General features: G+C 48.1%; 1 protein-coding gene across 4 annotated transcripts in view; it reads right to left on the bottom strand.

Annotated features, from left to right (window-relative positions):
* The window catches only part of PHC2 (polyhomeotic homolog 2), a 120,454-nt gene extending 119,408 nt beyond the window's left edge, over positions 1-1,046 (bottom strand). Inside the window, exon 1 of one of the 4 annotated variants that reach the window (XM_041765305.1) lies at positions 940-1,046. The gene's annotated coding sequence lies outside the window, so the exon portion shown is untranslated. Of the gene's footprint in view, positions 1-137; positions 736-939 lie in introns of those variants that run through there. The other 3 variants (XM_041765304.1, XM_041765306.1, XM_041765307.1) reach the window with 3 other exon arrangements.
* Between the last annotated feature and the right edge of the window lie 19,324 nt (positions 1,047-20,370).

Raw genomic sequence — 20,370 nt, 5'->3', positions numbered from 1 at the left:
TTAGTTATCTCCCGGTGGTTGGGGGAGGGGGGGTGGATAATCCAAAGAACACAACACTCTGTAGCAGACCTAGGAGTAGGGTGAGGAAGGAAGATGAATTTAAACCTTGCCTTATAAGAAATTTGTTAGAAACTCACGCAGAACAGCCGCTTCTTCTGGACATGACAGACCCGATCCTGGTGTCCGGCAGTGACCTTTGCCCATGAGTGTCAGGTCATCACCCAGCACAGAAAACAAGGGGCCAGTGCCTCTCCTGGGCATCCCTCCTTCTCAAACCGGGCAAATCTTGGGGCCTGCTTTTCCTTTAGGGGATTGTCCTCTCCTCCCAGCGCCGGCAACCCCCCCCCCCCGTTCCCTCTGCTGGTGCCCCTTTAAGTGCCAATCTCGCCTTCGTCCCACTGGGGGCCCCAGCTTGACTCCGGGTCAAAAGTGCGGGCGGCCGGGCTGTCAGGCCCGGCTGGGGCGGCGGGGAGGACGCCGAGGTCAGGCCCGACGCCCGGGGCCCCTCGCACTCCGCGGGACGAGCGCGACGAGCGCGGCGGGCGCAGGCCTCTGCGCGGGCCTCTGCGCGGAAGGGGCTCGGCCCCCGGGAAGCCGCCCGGGCCGGTGCTCCCGCCGGTGCCCGTCAGCCTGCCGCAAGTGCCGGCCCCGCACCGCGCCGCAGCCCTCGCGGCCGCTGGCTCCCCGCACCCTGCGCGTCGCGGCCGGTCGCCCCGCGGGCCCCGCGCCGCGAATCCCGGGGTCAGGCCGCCCGCCGCCCGCTCGCCGGTGCCCACGGCAGCGCCCCGCCCCGCGCGGCCCGGCCCGGCCGCCGCACCCCGGCCCGGCCGTGACAGCTGGGTGCCCAAAGGGTTAAGCCGGCAGCGCGGCGCCCCGAGCGCCCCGTGCGCCTCGCGCCCGCCGCGAGCCTGCCCCAGCGCGCACGCGCCCGCCCGTTACCTGCGGTCGCGTTCGCGCTCCTCCTCCACCTGGCCGCTCTCTCCCGGGGGCCGCCCCTCAGCCCGCCCCCTCGGCTCGGCGCCGCGCACCCTGCTGGCTACTCGGACACAGCCGGGGAGGAGGGGCGTGGGGCGATTACCATATATTAGCATACCAGCGTGCGTCACGTGGCCTCTCCAGCCAATGGTCACTCTGGAAAGGCGGGGATTGGGTTGAACACGCCTAGGTGCTGCTCCGGGCCTGAACCGGTGGCCATGGCAACGGCTGGGAGGGCGGGGGGGGGGCTACGGGGAGCGGGGAGGCTCGGGAGCCCCGTGGCCCCCAGGAGCATCCCTCCTACCTGAATTCCGTGTGGAGACACCGTGCACTTTTCCCACCCCGCGGAGGGAGAGGGGTGGAACCTGGCTCCTTTCAGAAGGATTCAGACTCGGCAAACAGTAGATGAGCGCTTACCACGTGCCTGGCACTTTTCTGCAGGATATGAATCTCGGGGTAACCTGGTGATGGCAGGACTGTTAACCCTACTTAAAAGAAGGGAAAGTGGAGGCTCGGAGAGATGAGGTCACTCACCCGAAGTCACACAGTCACACCAAATGGCCAAAGGGGAGCTCTGAGCCCATTTTTCACTTCAGGCCCAGGACTCTTTCGAGTGACTTTCTCCAGCAGGGGTCTCCCAGCACCTCCTCACAATTCCAGGTATACCGAGCGGCGGAGAAAAGATCCTCTTGCAAACTTTGTACCGTGCTTTAGTGTTCCTTTACAATGACCTTTGAGGTTTAGTAGGCAGACAGGCATGCCCATATTGCGGATGAGAAGAAATGAGGCTCAGAGAGGTGCAAGACCTGCCTCAGGTCAAACAGCTTTTAAAAGCTAGTATTTGGGATCCCTGGGTGGCGCAGCGGTTTGGTGCCTGCCTTTGGCCCAGGGCGCGATCCTGGAGACCCGAGATCGAATCCCACGTCGGGTTCCCAGTGCATGGAGCCTGCTTCTCCCTCTGCCTTTGTCTCTGCCTCTCTCCCTCTCTCTCTGTATGACTATCATAAATAAAGAAAAATTTAAAAAATATATTAAAAAAATAAACAAATAAAAGCTAGTACTAAAGTACTATGACTTATACTCAATACTTTACAAACTTTTTCATTCAGTCTTCTCAAAAATGGTGTTGCTATGACCATTTTACAGATGTAAAAAACTGAGGCTTTCGGAAATTAAGCAAATTTCCAAGGGCTACATAGCTAGTAAGTAACAGATTTAGGTTCAAATCTAGATTTATCACACTCCAAAGCTAGACTCATGAAATCTCTTTGTACCAGGTTCATTTAATTTAGGCTTGGACTTGGACATCTGTAACAGAACTTTCCCGCCTCCCTTCTTAAAATGTGACTATGCTCTCTCTTAGTCCAGCAAAAAACATCATGTGACAGGTGGTATGTGTTAAGGTCACAGAGGCTAAATAGTAAAAGAATAGAGTCACCTCTGTAGGTGGGTAAGACCTCTCTACAATTTTCTGCCTCTTGATTCTTACCCCTAGTGATTTGATAATTTGCCTAAAAAGCAGAGTAGTTTAAAAGTGTAAACATCTGCATATGGGCTTACCTTCTGCTCCTTCCTTTAAGTTAGCTCAGTGGTTTTCTGATTACTGGACAAGGCCATATGCCTCAGATTAAATATGCTAAACTTCATGGACATTTTAAGGGATTATCAAAGGTAATTTTGAATGTATTGTACATTTCACTTTATTGGGCTGATTTAAAAGCCAATTTCCTCCTAAATTGTGACTGGGGTTCAAAAACCCAACTGTGCCAGGGCACCTGGGTGGCTCAGTCGGTTAAGTGTCTGCCTTCAGCTCAGGTCACGATCCCAGGCTCCTGGGATGAAGCCCCACATCAGGCTCCCTGCTCAGTGGAGAGCCTGCTTCTCCCTCTCCCTCTGCTGCTCGCCCTGCTTGTGTGCTCACTCTCTCTGTCAAATAAACAAATATAATCTTAAAAAGGCCCAACTGTGAAGGCAGACTTTTTTGGGATAAAAGCTACTCCCTAATGTGTGACTTTGGGTAAGTTGCTTAACCTCCCTGTGCCTCAATTTCCTCATTTGTAAAATAGGATGGGAACAGCCATGAGAATTAAACGAATTAACATATAAAAAGCATTTAGTACAAGTCCTGGCTCAGGATAAAACTTCCATAATTGTTAGCTGTTATTGCCTCAGGAGCTTTCCTAGGAACAGACAACCCACGTGTACAGAATCTCTCAAGGTTTCCAAGCTGGCTTTGGAATTTTGAAGCTGCTCCCCATCCCTTGTGGCATATTAAACAGCCTGTTGTGCTGCTGAACCCTTGTTATCTCTCCAATGACATTCCCTCTTCTTAGGATCATAAATAATTCCCAGACTCAAAGGAGCTGGTTTCCCCTGCACATCTCCTAGCACCAAATTACCAGAGTGGCTCCTTGCAGAAGGGGATCTTGACAAACAGCGGAGCCATAAGTCAGGCTCCTTTGAAACACTTTTATGAGCGCCTTAATGAGGGAGATGAGCTGTCATCAGGAACTTGCCTGTCCTTCCTGGCCACAGGAAATGAGCTCTTTGTGCTCAAAGGATTTCCAAAGCTGAGGAGCAAAGAGTTTTCAGGAAGTGGGGCAGGGATGAAAAGCTGTTGACTCAAGAGAAATCCAGGGCTAAACAGCCCCCATCCTGCCATTCACCTTATAGGGTCAAATGACTCCCGATCTTATTGCAGCAATAGCACCAAAGGGTGGCTTGTGTAGAGGGTGTTAATTCCCCTTTTCCCCCCTCCACCCCCCCCACCAAAGTACATGCTCAGACAGCTAAACCACCGCCAGCCCAAAAGATAAGGCAGTATGGAACAGTGGTTAAGAGCAAGGTTTCTTGGAGCTAAAGAAGCAAGTGTGAATCCTGCTTCCATTACCTTGGAATGGTTGCTTAACCTCTCCGTGTCTGGAAATAATACAGTGCCCACCTTCTAGGCTCCTGTGAAGATAAACGAGTTACTAACATAAAGCACACCCTATAGGAAGCACTAGAGGCGTATTTTTAATTAAGCGGAATAAACTTGTAAGTCCAATACAGGCCCTCTCCATCTCCCTCAACCATATGCTGCCCCACCCACTCCCATCCTGACTTGCAAATGAAGGTTGCCCAGGAATAAGAATATGAGCTTGGGAACTCTAGTTGGAATCCTGACTCGGCCACTTTCCTTGTTCTGTGAACTTGACTAAGTGTTTACATCCCTAAACCACAGTTATTTGTAAATTGAGACTAACTTCCTCCCAGAGCTACTCTGAGCATTTGATCAGATAGTGTCAAGCAAGAGGTGATGGGTTATTGTTTGATCATAATCATCTTGCTCTTGTACTGAGCTGTTTCTGGTGAACATCTTTGCTCTCCTATGATGAAAATAACATTTACTGAGGACTTAACTCTGGCCTTATTCTATAAACATCATCTTATCTAATACTTACACTAAGACAAAGGCCCAGAGGGATTAAGTAATTCAACCAAGATCACAATGGAAGTCGGTGGGAGGCCAGTATTCAAGCAGGACTGTCTGATTCCCAAGTCCATTCTGGCAACCCACCATGACCTGGTCTCCCACTCCAGTATGGCTCATATAACTCACGGAATGTGTGCTCTATTTCAGTAGCATTCCTCCCCCATCCACACGCACATGTTTTCCACCCAGCAGCACCCGGCACCATAAGTGCTCCACCCAATACTTACTGAGGGAGCGAAAGTAAATGACTGTGATATTTAATAGTGAAGATAGTCCCCTTTTTTGGGCTGCCCCAGTGGGGAAGAAAAGCAGCTGGCAACCCCCCACCCCTCCAGCATCCTCTTCCTGCTAATCGCGTGGAAAGCCTCCTTCCTTCCCCCATGGGGGACTCAGGCTTCTTGGTTTCAGAGATCCACAATAGGCCCAGTGATGACTCATCTGCAATGAACATTTGGAGAGCTGTCAGGGCCACTGGTGCTTTTTAGGGCTCTGTTAACATGCATCAGTGGGGTGATTTCCAGTTAATGGCCTTGGATCTGTATATTTGTTTCCTAGGGCTGCCATAACAAAATGCCACAATCTAGGTGGCTTAAAACAACACAAACTTATTCTCTCACCTTTCAGGAGCCAGAAATCCAAAATCAAGGCGTCAGCATGGTTGGTTTCTTCTCTGGGGGATTCAAAAAGAAAATATATTAAATGCCTCTCTCATGGCTTCTGGTGGCTGCTGGCAATCTTTGGCATTCCTTGGCTTATAGATGCATTCGGTACTCCCATCTCTGCCTCCATCCTCACGTGACACTTTCCCTGGGTGTCTGTGTCCCTATTCCCCTCTTCTTGTAAGGACACCAGTTCTATTGGAGTAGAGCCCCCTCTAATCCAATGTAAACTCATCCTAATTTGATTACATCTACAGACCCTATTTCCTTTTTTTTTTTTTTAAGATTTTATTTATTTATTCATGAGAGACACAGAGAAAGAGGCAGAAGCATAGGTAGAGGGAGAAGCAGGCTCCCTGTGGGGGATCCCAATGTGGGACTTGATCCCAGGACCCCAGGATCATGACCTGAGCCGAAAGCAGATGCTTAACCACTAAGCCACCCTGGTGCCCCTACAGATCTTATTTCCAAAAAAGGTCACATTCACCAGTACCGGGGGTTAGGATTTGAACATATCTTTTTTTTTTTTTTTTTGGATTTGAACATATCTTTTCACCTTTTCTGGGGTGTACAATTCAACCTGCTACAATAAGTACAGAGGAGATGGAAAATGAAGGAAAGGGATGGAGAGAAAGGAGCAGTTGTCTATAAGGAGCAGATCATACTTACATAAGGGAGTGTGACCCAAGGTCCCTTAGGAATAAGACTAAACTTTTTCCTCTTGGCCAATTTCATTCTTTCCTTTTTTTAAAGTAATCTCTACACCCAATGTGGGGCTTGAACTCATGACCCTGAGATCAAGAGTCATGTGCTCCACTGACTGAGCCGGCTTGGCGCCCCTAAGATTCTTTCTTAAAGATGTCTCCAGCTCATAGACTCATAGTATCAGAGCTAGCAGGGACCTCAGAGGTTCATTCATTCATTCAACAAACATTTATCAAATAGTCTTTGAAGGGCAGGGCATTCAAACAGAAAAGAAATGGTCTGACGGAACTGAGGCCCAGGGAGGGAGTGTGAATTGTCTAGGATTACAACAAAGTAGAGTATAGCAAAGAACAGAATGGGGGAGCCCAAGGCTTAATCCTGAGCCCTTCTGATGCCTATCAAGAAGGCTACCTGCCCCCTGGGCTTAAACCTCTGGTGCACAGACAGATATCAGTTTGTTTTTTTGTTTTCATTTTTTTAAAGATTCTATTATATTTTATTTGACAGAGAGAGACAGAGAGAGCAGGGGAAGCAGCAGAAGAGGGAGAAGCAGGCTCCTAGCTGAGTGGGGAGCCTGACTCAGGGCTCAATCCCAGGACCCCAAGATCATGACCTGAGCTGAAGGCAGACACTTAACCGACTGAGCCACCTGAGCGCACCCAGATCTTGATTTTTAAAGCTGTTTGTGTTCTGAGGCTCATTATTCGCTCCCCCAAAACTTCCACAGGCAGTTCCTGTCATTGAGGGACTTTGCAGCCTTGGACAAAGCTAGAAACCATCCCTTATGTGAAAGTGCAATCCTGCAGGCTTTTCTTCTTTTAAGACCAAGTCTTTGGCTAATCTTTGAGGCATCATCTTTTCTGGATGCCACAGCAGAATCAGGCATACAGAAACTCCTCGATGGCAGAGACGATGTCTGGTTCATCTTTTTGGTCCCCAGTGCTGACACAGAAACCGTCCTGGAATCAGCTCCCAACAGCCATATGCTCAGTGAATAAAAGAACATTGCTCCAGTGAAGATCAAGGGCAGCTCACTTCTCACTATTTCAACATCCCACGCTCAGTGATGGTTGCAGAGTTGGTGAAAGATATCCGAATTCCGCTCTGAAAGTCACAGTTCTCCTGACATGAAGATTCCATTTGTCACTACATCATTAGAAGACACGGCATCTTGCTCCCATTACTGGTGGCCGATATGAATGTTGTACTGCCCGGAGCTGTCATCCTGTGGGCTGTCAGCCTGGGGCAGTGAGCCTGAAAACTGGGGCGGGCTGGGGTCAGAGGTGGGGTCAACCCAGCAGGAGTCCTCAGATCAGAGCAGGGGTGAGAAGGAGGTCAGACTGGAGATTAAAGTCCAGGAACTAGGCAGGTACAGGGTTAGTCCCGGCTCTTCTGAGGACAGTGGCCAGTGCCCGGAGACCCTGCGGAGAAGTGTCTCGAAGGCAGGTCTCCCGAGTTGGCCTTCTACTCACAGGTCTCCAGAGAGGTCTTTGTGATTGATCTGGGTTTGGGTTCCCCTCACAGGGGCCTCTCCTCTCCTTGGCTGGCCTCATGTTCACAGGATCAAACTCAAAAATCCTGGCAGCAGCCTTATTTGTTCTGGTCACGTGGCCCCAGGCTTGAGGCCGCTTGTTAGAGCCACCGTGTTAGGTCTGACTCTGGCTGTGCATTAGAATCACCTGTGAAACTCAGTCAAATGCAGATTCCTAGGTCTCACCCTCAGAGAGTTTGATTCTCTGGGTCAGGGGCAGGCTGCTGACATCTTGAGAGGCTCAGGAGCCAGGCTGCTTAGATTTGTAACGGTTCTGCTACTAACCCAGTGAACTTGGGGTGAAATTCTTCACCTTTTTGTGCCCCAATATCTTGTCTCTAAAAGGTGACAATAATATTCAGCTCATTGATTTGACATGAAGATTATTTAATACATGCCAAGTCTCAAAATTGCTAGCTGCTCATTAAGTGTTGCTCACTATGGTAATCTTTCTTTTTACCAAACTACGAGTGATTTAGGAGCACAGTCCTCCCCTCCATCCCTTCTTTCCTTCTTTGCTCCCTTCATTAATTACTGAGTACACCTACCTGCCAAGACTCTTGCTAGACACACACAGTCCTCCCCAGTTTACATGCCAACAGGGAAGCCAGGACTGGGAAGCACTGTTCTACTTACTGCCTTCCAAACCCTCACTGGAGTCTGCAGCTCTGGGCTCCCTCCTTGAAACAGAGCAAAATGGAAAGAACATAGAAGTCATTTGGAACTGGTGTGTCGTTTTCGAGCTAAGTGACATCAGACAAATTACATGTAGAAGGTACCTGTGTCTACTGCTTGCTTGGTATTCCTGTTCTAGGAAGAGTCTGCCTCTCCTGTAACCACATGGCTGGGAAAAGAGCAGCTAAATACACCTATGATTCCGCCCCTCACCTTAGGCCACAAGATTATTGGTCAGGGCAGGCGACAGACCCAAGCTGAACCAATCACATCCCACCTCCAAAACCCTGGAATGGAGCTGAAGCCTGGCTGCTTGCCTTTGGCTGCTCTCTTGAATGGAGGTGACATTAGGAGCTGTTGGCAGTGAACATTTTCCACCATGCGTATTAGGAAAAAGAACCAATCAGTCTGCAGCAAGAAAAAAGAGCAACAGTGATGGTTGGAGTTTTCAGGATGCTGAGATTCCTGATTGCTTCCCTATGCTGCCCCAGCCTTGGCTTCTGTGACACATCTCCTGTCCTTATAGCAAATTCTTCTTTTGTGTTGAAGTCAGATCTCTCATCTTCACCTGGTGCCTGGCGGGCAGGCTGCACCCCCCAGCAACTGGGTCTTCCATGTTCAAGCAGGCAGGCTGTACCCCCCAGCATCTCGGTCTTCCATGTTCCCTTCTCAAGGGCAACTCAGGGGGAGAAGAAAATTCAAGACTGGAGTCTCCGGACCAAATGGACTCTGCTCCTACTTTGAATGAGTTTTCAGGGCAGAGAACCTTAGGAGCACAGGGCTTAGGGTTTTGAACGCTAGAGGGGGGCCTGGCCAGGCCTTTCCAGGGGGAGAGAGACCCCTATTTCTAACTCTCTTTAGTTAAGGAGGGTTCTCCTGAGAGCCACAGTCTCTCCTGCCACCTGGTCCTGTTCTGTTCTTTTATATTTGCAATTCCCAGACACTGACACCTTTTCCAGATTGAGGTGGATTTCCCCCACACCTGGAACTGGTTATTAGGGCTTGTCTATCTCTCTTAGGGATGGGGGTTGGGGCGAGAGCCGGAAGGTGAAGTGCAGCCATTCCTGTTCTAATGTGTTCTAAGCTTCTAGTGTTTTCTTTATGTTAGGCCTGCTTCTCCTAGTGTGTCACAGGGCTGATTGATGTTACCTTCCCCAGCACCCCTTTCGATCAGCTGGGTATCAGTCCCTCCATTTTATAGCCAGGGATGACATTTAGCTGGTTTGCACCAGTACAGCCTCAAATGCTTGCTAATTTAGTAAAATATTTTTTTTTATCAGTTTTTGCTCCAAGTCCCCTTGCTTGCCCAAGGTCACCAAGCGACTGGGCCAGGTTCTGGGTTCCGACTCTGAAGGCTGCATTCTTTCTTTCCTACCACATTGCCTTGCTGGAGAGACACCCATCTAGCCACCTTTCCTAGGTCCTTGGATGTGGATCTCAGGTCTCCTGCAAATCACTGCCGTCCTGTCTATACCCCAAATTGCTGCCCTTGTGGCCTAGGGCACAGCTATGCCTCCCTGCCATCTCAGCAAGGGCCTCTTTCACCAAACCGGGCCATCTAATCACAGAGGTACAAAAGGAATATCAGAGATGTGGAGATGCATGATAATGTTCCACAGCATTGCAAACGTATTTGCTATCACTACACAGTACACTTAAAAATGGTTTAAGAAAGTAAATTTTATTTTATGTGTATTTTACCACAATAAAAAGGAATATTCGATGAACTACACAAGGATGGTCTCCTACAACTTAAACTTTGTGGTAAGGACAGGGAAAGAACTTTCCCTCCTCAGCTGCACACAGTGTCTGCCTCTGGGGTCAGTTCTGCCCACAATTCCTCTGAAGACAGCTTTGGGCATGATGCCCATCCAGCCCTTCTACCCCTGGACATAGCTGAGGAGCCCCAGTGTCGGCGTCTGGCCCAGGGCAGTCAATCTACAGCAAGAAAGAGGTAAGAAAGATGAGCTGCACTCACAAATTTGAACCAAGGAGGACTTCTTGTGGAGCAGAAGGTGAGGAAGCTGCTCAGGAGGGAGAGAATACAACAGAGACAACAAGAAAAAGTAGCTCAACTGTGGCTGAGGGTGCTAATTGTCTATCAGGACCTGCTACCCTCCGTGCTGGCAAAGGTCTAACAGCAGGCTCTCTGGCAGACTGGAGTGGTGAAAGGGAAGTCCAGATTTGTAGTGTTTGCCAATTCCTGTGGTATAATTATTCCCACTAAGGCCAATTTCAAGTCATGCCAATCAACATGGAATTGGGGGGGCAATACATGTGATTGGCTCTCATGAGCTTATGTAAGCTAGCTCCAAACACCACTATATTGTACCCCCCCACACTTTTTTTTTTACTAATAGAAAGTCCCCTTTGTGCTTCATTAAGGCTCATGGTCACCTGGTCAGAAACTGGCTGTGAAATACAGCTGCACCCTATATTACACAGCTATGGCCATATAAAGAAGGTCTGGTCAGTGGCCTGTGAGCAGAAGTGCTGTGGGCAGTTTCTCTGTACACCCTTAAAAGGGGCCCTGGTCGTCCCTGCTCTCTCCCTCCTCCTTGCTGCAGGTGGGAATGTGGATGGTGCAGATGAGGAGAGCACCCTGGAAGGTAGCAGGGACAGCAGGTTGGAAGGAGCCTGGATCTTTGGGCAGCCTAACAGAGCTGAGCTGCCTAACCACCCTGGACCAGCCACTTACATCTTCTGTTTCAAAAGAGAAGTAAATGTGTACCTTATTAAGACTTTTGTCTTGGAGTCTCTCACTACAGCAGCTCATCTGACTACTAATACTGGCTCCAGAACTACCTGGGATTTGGTGCATTCTGTGGTTATCATTACCACAAAGCCTATCTGTTTTAAGATGTCCCAAATGAGTCTGTCTCTATTAGAAGCGAAAGGTTATTAGTCAGCATTTGCTAGGCTACACAGCAGAAACCACCCCGTGATCTCAACGGCTGACAATAACAAAAGTTTATTTCTTATTTATGCTACATGACAGCTGCAGGTCATTTGAGGTTCTGTTCTATACGTGTTCACATTCTGTGTCTCAGACTGAAGGAGCGGCCCCTATATCAGTCCAGAGACAGAAGGAAAAATGCCATAGCTGAATCTTGCAATGACTCTTAAAGCTTCTGCTGGGATGTGGCCTCTGTCCCATCTATTCATGTTCCATTGGCCAAAAGAAGCGAATGGCCTAGGCTGACACCCGGGGGGCAGTGAGGTATAGTTCCCCCCACAGAGAAGCACGGCAAGTCTCATTGGTATGGGCAGAGATGGATAATCTTCTTACTGAGAGTGCAGCAAATAGTTGGGAATAATAATACAATCTACTGCAAGAGCCTAAAGTGAAAAACATACATTATACCAGGTCAGATGCCATTCTTATTCCCATTTTGCAGGTAAGGAAACTGAGGCTCAGTGAAGATAAGGGCCACACTGTCATATAGTCTTAGCCTCAGAACTGCGACTTCTGAGAAGCTCATTTCAATTTTTCTGCTATAGATCATGTTGTTGTTAATAAAACCTTGTAGGTAGTCTGGAAGACCTGAGCTTGATCTCATGACCCTGAGATCAGGACCTGAGCAGAAACCAAGAGTCAGATGCTTAACCAACTGCACCATCCAGGCACCCCAAGGCCCTTGCCTTCTATAGTGCATTTCTGGAAGCCAAGCTCTGGAGTTTGTGAAGAGCTCACTTAAGCTCAGCATGCAGAAAGAAAGGAAGAAGCTGCAGACAGTAGAGGCAGGAGGTTTGGGGGCTGGTTCAGGGGTTTTGTCACTAAATCGCTGTTCACCTTCGGGAAGTTAACTTCTCTGGGTCTCTGTCATTTGTACATGGAAGAGCTCCGAGTATAGCTCAGAGTATGCAATTAATAAGGTTAATCTGGCTCGAAGATGCTAATATCTAACTTCACTCTTCCCGGTGGAACTTTGGGGTTCCTCTTTTTTTTTAATATTTATTTATTTATTATTTATGATAGACAGAGAGAGAGAGAGAGAGAGAGAGAGAGAGGAGGAGGGAGAAGCAGGCTCCATGCGAGGACCCCGATATGGGACTTGATCCCGGGACTCCAGGATCGCGCCCCGGGCCAAAGGCAGGCACCAAACCACTGAGCCACCCAGGGATCCCCTGGGGTTCCTCTTAAGAAGTCTTGTTCTTTATTTGAAAACTGTCTTGAAAGATACCCTTCTATGCTCCTTCATTCAGCCATCCATCTACCTATCCATCCATTTCCTCCTTCAGTCATCAAAAGTTTGTGGCTTGTTCTCTGATCAGCCTCTATGCTAGGTCCTGGGGGTGCAGAGATGAATGAGATGTGGTCTCTTGCCGCTAGGACTTCACAGTCTATTGGAGGGGACAGAGTGAAACATAATGGTGACGCCTGCAATAAGTTGTTCTCATCACAAAATGGCGGTCAGAGCTATAAAGAAGTCTGTACAAAGATGCTACACCAGACCAGGAAATAAGCAGCCTCCTTGGCCCAGGTGTGGTGCCATCCAGGAGAGAAGAGTCAGCAGAGAGGTGAACACAATGAGTTCAGAGCAGGGCCTGTGGACGTCCAAGAAGAGGTATTCAGTGGGCCACTGACATCTGAGTCTGAAGCTGCGGGGAGCTGCAGGTTCAGGATGTGGATTGAGCATATTTCACTGGAGATGGTCATGGAAGCCATGAAAGTATATAAGACTGTGATTTCCCTTCTATACACTGTCCCTGAACTCCCAGTGGCCTGGCCGCACAGCGTGGCCACACACACCAACCTTTCCTAGGGAGGGCCCTGCAGAGGATTGACCTAAGGTGGGTGCAACAGCGTACAAGTCAGACCTGATAGGAACAAACGCGCAACACCAATTCCGTTTTATGGCCTTGTCTGATGCTAGAACACGTAGAGAGGTCACCAGGTCATCCTCGGTGCAGCAGGGACATAAATCAGGCAGCGCCCTGCTTCCTGAGGCCCCAGCTGAGGAGGACAGGGCCTGTCCACCTCTAACTGGGATCAATTACAGTCCATTCCTCTGTGGCCCAAGCTTCCTTCCACAGATCCATGCAGGCCTGGCCCCAGGAGGCCCAGCAAAGAAGCAGCTCTTAGGCTGTGTCTGTGACAAGATGCAGAGCTCTAACCTGGACAGGGCTAAGGAGAGAGCTACTTGTCTCGGTGAAGATGGTAATAATGATGATAAGGAAATGGTATCTGCCTTCACCGAATGCTCTGGGTCAGGCATGACTCCAAGTGCCTTACACGCATTCTTTCATTTTAATGTTGTAGTAACTTTCTGAGGTAGGTTCTGTTGCCAACCTCATTTTCCAGATGAGGAAAACTGAGGCTCAGTGAGATTGAGTGACTTGCTCAAGGCCAACCACTCAGGAAGCAGCAGAACCCTGAATCCAAACCCAAGCCTGTCTGCCTCCAGAAGCTGAGCTCGAAAGAGTGGCAAAGAGATGACTGGTGGCCTAGACAGCGTATCCTTTGGAGTCAAAAAGACTCGGATTCAAATGTTGGCTCTGCCCCTTCTTAAATGATCTGAAGCAAGTAACTAAGCTCCTGAAGCCTCAGTTTCCACATCTGTAAAATGAGGAAAACAGAATGTACATCATGATGAAGGTTAAGAAGGATATATATAAAGTACATACAAGTGCTCGGGTGGTAGTATTATTTTATCCTCGTCACCATCCTTATCCTCGCCTCATGTCTTTGCTAACCACACTCAGGTACATGGAAGAATATGTGCAAAAGCTTGCATGTATGAGAGTGCTGGCACCCTGGGGGACCTGATCTGGTGGCAGTGGAGGGACAGGTAAAGTAACAGAATGGAGATTCAAATGATAGACAGAGGCTGTTTCACGTAAGGATGCCTGTAAAACCACAAGGACTGAGGGCTTTATTCTGAAGACAATTAGAAACCATTGAAGAATTAAAAGCAGGTAGAGGACGGTAGTTGACTTTGCTTCTCAGAGAGATGTTTTAGGCAGCCCACCTTGTTCTCCCTAAGTACTCAAGTGCATAACAGCAGTGCCTAGAACATAGTAGGTGTTCAAAAATATTTGTTAAATAAATTTGGCCAAAGTTACTGCTTTATACAGGCCTGCTTGATTCTGAGAAACAAGTGTACACTCTTTTTAGCCCAGGGAAAGAGTATATTTTAGGGGTAATTGTAGATGCTTTCTGTGAAGACCAAGAACAGAGACTGGAACTGGGACATAATCCTGAATCCAGGGGGCTGCAGATCCTCAGCAGACATGATGCACAGGTCATCATGAGCACAGTCTGCCTGCATCTCATGTACCTGCTTCTTTATTACCTGCCTGTCACTCTCATTCCTAGCTTTGGTTTGCACATGATCCACTACAATCCCACTGGCTCCCTCTACACTGTGAATTTTCCATCTTAGACCCTTTTGATAAGTGGCTTATTATTTATTTCTAACTTCAAAATCTAGGAGAGACAATCTATGGGCTTACACTCATCTTTTCATGGAGCAGGAATTAGAATGAGGAAGCTATGAATTCCTAAATCACATCAGGATTCTGTGAGATAAAAGGAGGGAGGGTAGATAGCTGTGGGGGAAGCAGTCAATAGTGAACACTACATTACCCAAATAATTATTTAATTGCAAGTTGTGATACGTGCTTTGAAGGTAAGTACAGGATGCTACAAGAGAGTGTAAGAGGATCTAAATTAGGTTGGGGTTGAGGTAGGGTTTAAAAGGCCTACAGATTGACTGCTCTTGAGTCAACACTATATTACTTCGGGTACAGGTTAAGCTACTATAATAACATCCCAAAGTACAATAACTTAAATGATATGTATTTATTTTTCTCATGTAAGAAGTCCAGATGGGAATAGTCCATGGCTGGCAGGGCCAGCTCTGTTCCAAAGAGTCATCTGGGACCGAAGTTGGTGGCTTAAGGCTATTATCCTTTAAATGCAGCTCCCATTTCTGGGTCCACAGCACCAAGGATAAGGCCAGGTGATTGCCACATCACTTCTGCTTACCTCCTTACAGGGTGACAACAAGTCATAGTGGCATGCTTAGCTGCAGGAAATCTGGAAAATGTAGATTTGAGCAGGGCAGCTGTGTTCTCTGTTACAAGGAGGGGGGGTGGGGCAGGGTGTGAAAAAAAAGAAGAGGGAAAGAAACCCGTGTCTAGAAGTTCAAAGTCTCTGCTATGAGGACCCCGCCTTTGGTGGGGGTGGGGGGAAATGGAAGACTCTGGGGTCCTTATAGTTAAATGCAGTGGGGGAAATCCTATAAGATGAGGATGAAAGGTATCCATTGGGCTTGACATCTAAGAAGTTCCTTGGCTACAGAAGGGCAGGAGTGAAACTGCAGTGGGTCGATGATGAGAAATGAGGATATGGAGTTAGAAGTGTGAGGTAGCTCTTTTGGGTAACTTGGAGAAGAGAAGGAGAGGCAGAAATAGCCAACTCTAGAACAAAAGAGGGTGTTGCCTCCCCCTCTTCCTCCTCCTCCTTCTTCCTCTTCTTCACACTGAGAAAACATTGAGAACAGTTGCAGGCAAACCAGAGTATTTCTATAGAGGAGAGTTCAAAGATGTAGAAAGAGGAATTAGCTCCCTGTGCTAGATAGATAGAGACAGCTGTCAGAGCAGACAGGAGGGCGTGGGGCCAAGAGCAAAAATGTAGGGATGAGCCTTGAACAGAAAGAGAAACACGGTCTTCTGAGATGAGGAAGGTGGTGAAGATGAATGGTGAAGTGGTTATACTTACGGATGTGGGATGGGGTTGTGCCCTCCTCCCCCACAATTCCTGCCCAACAGCTCCATTTTCTCAGTAAACCAGCTCTTGGCACAGGAGAGGTTTTGGCAAATAGTTGATCAGGAAAGAAGGTATGCATGCACATGTCTATATTAAGTCAGATTTAGAGTCACATGGCTTTGACTTGCATATCCACAGCCTACCCAAACCACCTCAATGTGGCTTAGAGAAAAGTACTGAGGTCTCAGGAAGAGCCTGGATCCCAACAGAATTAGAAACTCCATTCTGTCCATAAAGGGCCTAGGACCATAGCATGAGCAGAGGAGGCATGGAGGGAATGTAAGGAGTGACCAGTTGTGAGCAATCCCTGGGGACTCAAGAATTCAAGGAGGTTATAAGGGAACTGAATTTGTTCAGTGACTAGGTGTGGAGTTACTGAGCTGCCAACACTCAGATCTAAATTATATCACAAGATCATTCATCGAGGCCCGGGAAGCTTGGCAGACGTCTGAGTTACATTTTGGAGAACATAACAGTCAGAATCCCATCAGAAAATAGTCGACACACTCAATTTGGATAATTTGAGAAAAGTTTAATGAAGGGTCTGTACAAAGGGTGGACAAAGTTTGAGGAACCCACAAGAGATTGTGTGAAATCTGGGGCTATCTCTACAGCCTGGATGCCTGTGGGGAAAGAACAGTTGCCTGAACCCACAGCGGCCAACAGGAGCTGAGGCCTTCAGGGAAGAATATAGCAGTCCTGGGCCACCCCAAAGGAAGGCAGTCAGGGGAAGGCAAACCCTGCCCACACTCTTCTCCACCCTCTCATCTCTGGCTGGAGTTCCCATTGGCTGAACCGGACAGGAATCCAGAAGACAAGAGTGCTCACTGATGTGATTTGTGGAGGTCAATCACCTGGTATAGAGAACAGGGTGGAGGTGAGTGGAGAGTGGCCTGGACAGGCAAGCGGAAGTGATAGGAAATTCACCCAGGATTATATGTGGATAGATGCACGTGTACCATGGACTCAATAGTCTCACCGGAAAACACACACACACACACACACACACACACACACACACAAAAATAGTCTCATCGGAATATCTGAGTTCTCTGTGGCACTAACAGAAGAGCCAGAGGCCTTAACCTCTAAGGATGGAATGGGCCCCCCAGGAAGGGGAAATCTATCTATTCTGATTTACAGGGGGGCTGAAGAGGAAGCTCTTGAGAAAAGAACTTGGACTTGGCTCACAATTAGGGTTCAGGTATGAACAAGTGTGTTTGGCAAACTGGGAGGGGAAAGGTGAGTGGTAGAGGATAAATTACAGGAAAGGAGTATGCATCCATCAAATAGACTCCATTCAACTGGATACCCAGTGTGGTAGGCAGAATGACATCTCCCCATGTTTTTAATCCCCCAAATCTCAGAATATATTGCCTTTCTTATGTGGCAAAAGGCACTTTGCAGATGTGATTCAGCTGATTTAGAGATGGGGGAGGTTATTCTGGATTATCCAGGCAGGGCCAATGTGATCATAAGGATCCCTGTAAGAGGAAGCCAGGAGGGTCAGAGTCAGGGAAGGAGATGTGATGAGAGAAGCAGAGGTTGGAATGATATAGGGCCACGAGCCAAAGAACATGGGTGGCCTCTAAGAGCTGGAAAAGGCATGGAAATGGATTCTCCCTCATGGCCTCCAGCGGGTCTGCATACCTATTGCAGTCTTCTGACCTCCAATACTGTGAATGTGTGTATGTTGTGTTAAACCACTAAGATTGCAGTAATCTGTAGAACAGCAGTACAAAATTAATATGCCAAGTTATTGCCATAAATTAAGCACAGGCCCTTGGTAGCTAGTAGCTGAATGCACAAAGGAAACTGAAATGAAGAATGAGCCTCAACTCAGAGTCTGAATGACATGGATAGGTCATGGCTCTGGCTCCAGCATCTGTGTATCCATAGACGTAAACAAAACAAAACAACAGTCTAAATAAAAGTGCCACCTTGGGACTTAGCTGTGATTCCTGGCTAAGGGAGTGGCATGATGGAAGGAGACTCGTTTCTCTATCATCCTAGGAGTGAAAAGGCAAGAGTAGTATGAGGGGAACAGGCACTGACCAGCAGTCCAGCAGAATCTTAAGAGGCATTCAGAGGTAAGCCCTGCCAGGCGAGCATCTGCCTGAGTGATGTCAAGGGTAGAGCGGAGGAGGCAGCATGAGCAGCATGTGGAAGCATGCACGGGACAACTCTGGGACTCCCACAGATGCCAAGGGCAGAGTGAGCTCGTGATGATTCTGAGCCCAGCCGTTACCTGGGTTAGGATGGTGCAGTACTGAGCTAGCAACATGTTTGTCCCAAGTGATATCAAGGCCTCTTTCATCCCTGCAGGCTGACAAAGTCTGTGAGTACCCAAGTTATCCCTGTAACACAAAGGGAAGGAGCCTCCTGCTACTACACATCACCTAGGGGGGTCAGAGTGCTACTGGGCCTGGGAGGTTATGGGGAGGAAGATCCAGGCACCAGATCAAAATCTAGGAAGACTTTCACGAAGTACAGTTGTAGTTTTTACTTATTCTCCCAACAAATGATCCCCTACTGTGTGTGCTGTGCCTAGCAATGAAGCAGGGGCAGTGCCATTGCCCAGGCCCTCTGGCAGCATGGCTGCAGGCATGGCCCACACCAGCTGTGCCCGGCAGGAGCAGCTATGGAAATCAGGCTCTGAAGGATGGGTCAGCTCAGCAGCAGTGTGGAGAGGGCTGAGGGTCAGCAAAATGGCTGGGCTGCTGTGGGAAAGGACTTGTCCTTGAACGTAAGTGAGGTGTGCTTGGGAACCAATAAAAGTTGGTGGGTATACTTTACAGGGAGCTGGAGACCATCTGATCACTCAAAATCACAGCCCCAAACTCACACAGATTATTCCAATTTCTCTCCTCTCTTCCCTCTCCATTGGCGGGTGGTGGTGGCTCCCTTCCACCTCATTCCTCCATCCACTGCTGAGAGGCATTGGGCATTGGGTCCTGCATATTTTTAGCAAGCAATTCTCAGATCTCAATAGAGAAATGGGAAAAAGTTCTCTCCCACAGGAAGGTTTGGTGTCCTGCCTTGGATAAGATTGATTGAAGTAAGTCCCTGCGGCCCAAGGAGAAAAAGGTTTTTCAGCCAGAAAAAAAAAGTATGAGAAAAAGCACAGAGACATAGCTGGATAATGTATGTGGAAGGAGTTCTGTGGGGAGGTAGCAAAGGGGGCGCCTGATAGAGGGGGAGGGTGCTTGAGAGTTGAGAGGAGGCCTGGAACCAGATTATGGTTGTGAGGTGTCACAGGTAACGCTACCTGCTGCTGCAAGGAGTCAGAGCCTGGCCTGAGATGACAGCCAGCTCAGAAAAACTTGTAGCTGGAGTCATGAGATGAGCTCAGGATGTCTATCGACTAACGATCCATTTCTGTAGATGGCTTTCCGGTGTACAAAATGCTTTCACAACTTCCTACTGCTTTAGCTCTCTATCACTGCATAACGCACCAACCCCAAACAACCACATTCATTTTGCTGGCAGACCTGCCACGTGGGCAACACTTGGCAGGAACAGCTCATCTCTGCTCCACTCGGCATCAGCAAGGACAGCTGGACTCATCTGAAGGCCCTGTCACTCACACGTCTGGCACTGGATGCTGGGACATTAGAAGAGGCTGTGACTTGGAATACCTATGGCCTCTACTCGTAGCCTGGGCTTTTTCACAGCAGAGTGGCTAGGTTCCAAGGGTGAGTGTCTGCAGAGTGAGAACAAGGCAAAAGCTTTTCTAACTTAGCCTTGGAAGTTAGAAATACATTGCAACACTAGGGCATTTGCTCTTTCTTTTGTCTTGAGTGCTCTTCTCCAGAGACCAGTGTGGATCTCTCTCTCATTCTTCAGGCTTCAGTTCAAATGTCACCTCATTAGAGGTGGTCTCCCTGAACCATGCTATTTAAAATTGCAACCCCAACCCTCCCCTGGTTCTCTCCCCAACTCCCTTGATTGCTTTATCTTTCTCCATAGAACTCATTATTACAAAACATATTGTATATTTACTTCAAATTGTCTTTTCTCATCCATTAGAAGTGAGCTCCACAGCTCAGAGGTGTCATATATTTTGTTCACTGCTTATTCCCTACCACTCAGGACAGTGCCTGGAACATAGCAGTCTACCATTTGCAGGGCAAATAATTGAAAATTACAATTTTGCTTCTATTAACTTCTCCTTATCTTTCTAAAAGCCATGGTTTATATGTTTTGTTACTCTAGTAATATAGCTTTTCTTATTTCAATATGATCCTTTTTAATCTCACATAATGATTTGGTCTTAGTCTATTTCTTCTTCCTCCTCCAGCTGCTGCTGTGGCTTCTTCTTCTTCTTCTTCTTCTTCTTCTTCTTCTTCTTCTTCTTCTTCTTCTTCTTCTTCTTTTTCTTCCTCTTCTTCTTTTTCTTCCCAAATTATGGCTTCTTTTTTATTATTATTGGAAAGACTTCAAAGTGTTTTGCTCTGTTTTGCTCAAAGGCATGTGATCTGCTAAGAAAATATGACGGGAGAACAGAACCTCCTAATGGCCTAGGAGAATTGTTTTGTCTCAGGCAGAAAATTCCAAAAGTGGTAAAGCATATGCA

Source organism: Vulpes lagopus, chromosome 8, assembly GCF_018345385.1.
Source record: "Vulpes lagopus strain Blue_001 chromosome 8, ASM1834538v1, whole genome shotgun sequence".
Classification (NCBI taxonomy): Eukaryota; Metazoa; Chordata; class Mammalia; order Carnivora; family Canidae; genus Vulpes; species Vulpes lagopus.
This window is presented reverse-complemented; position numbering and strand designations above follow the sequence as displayed.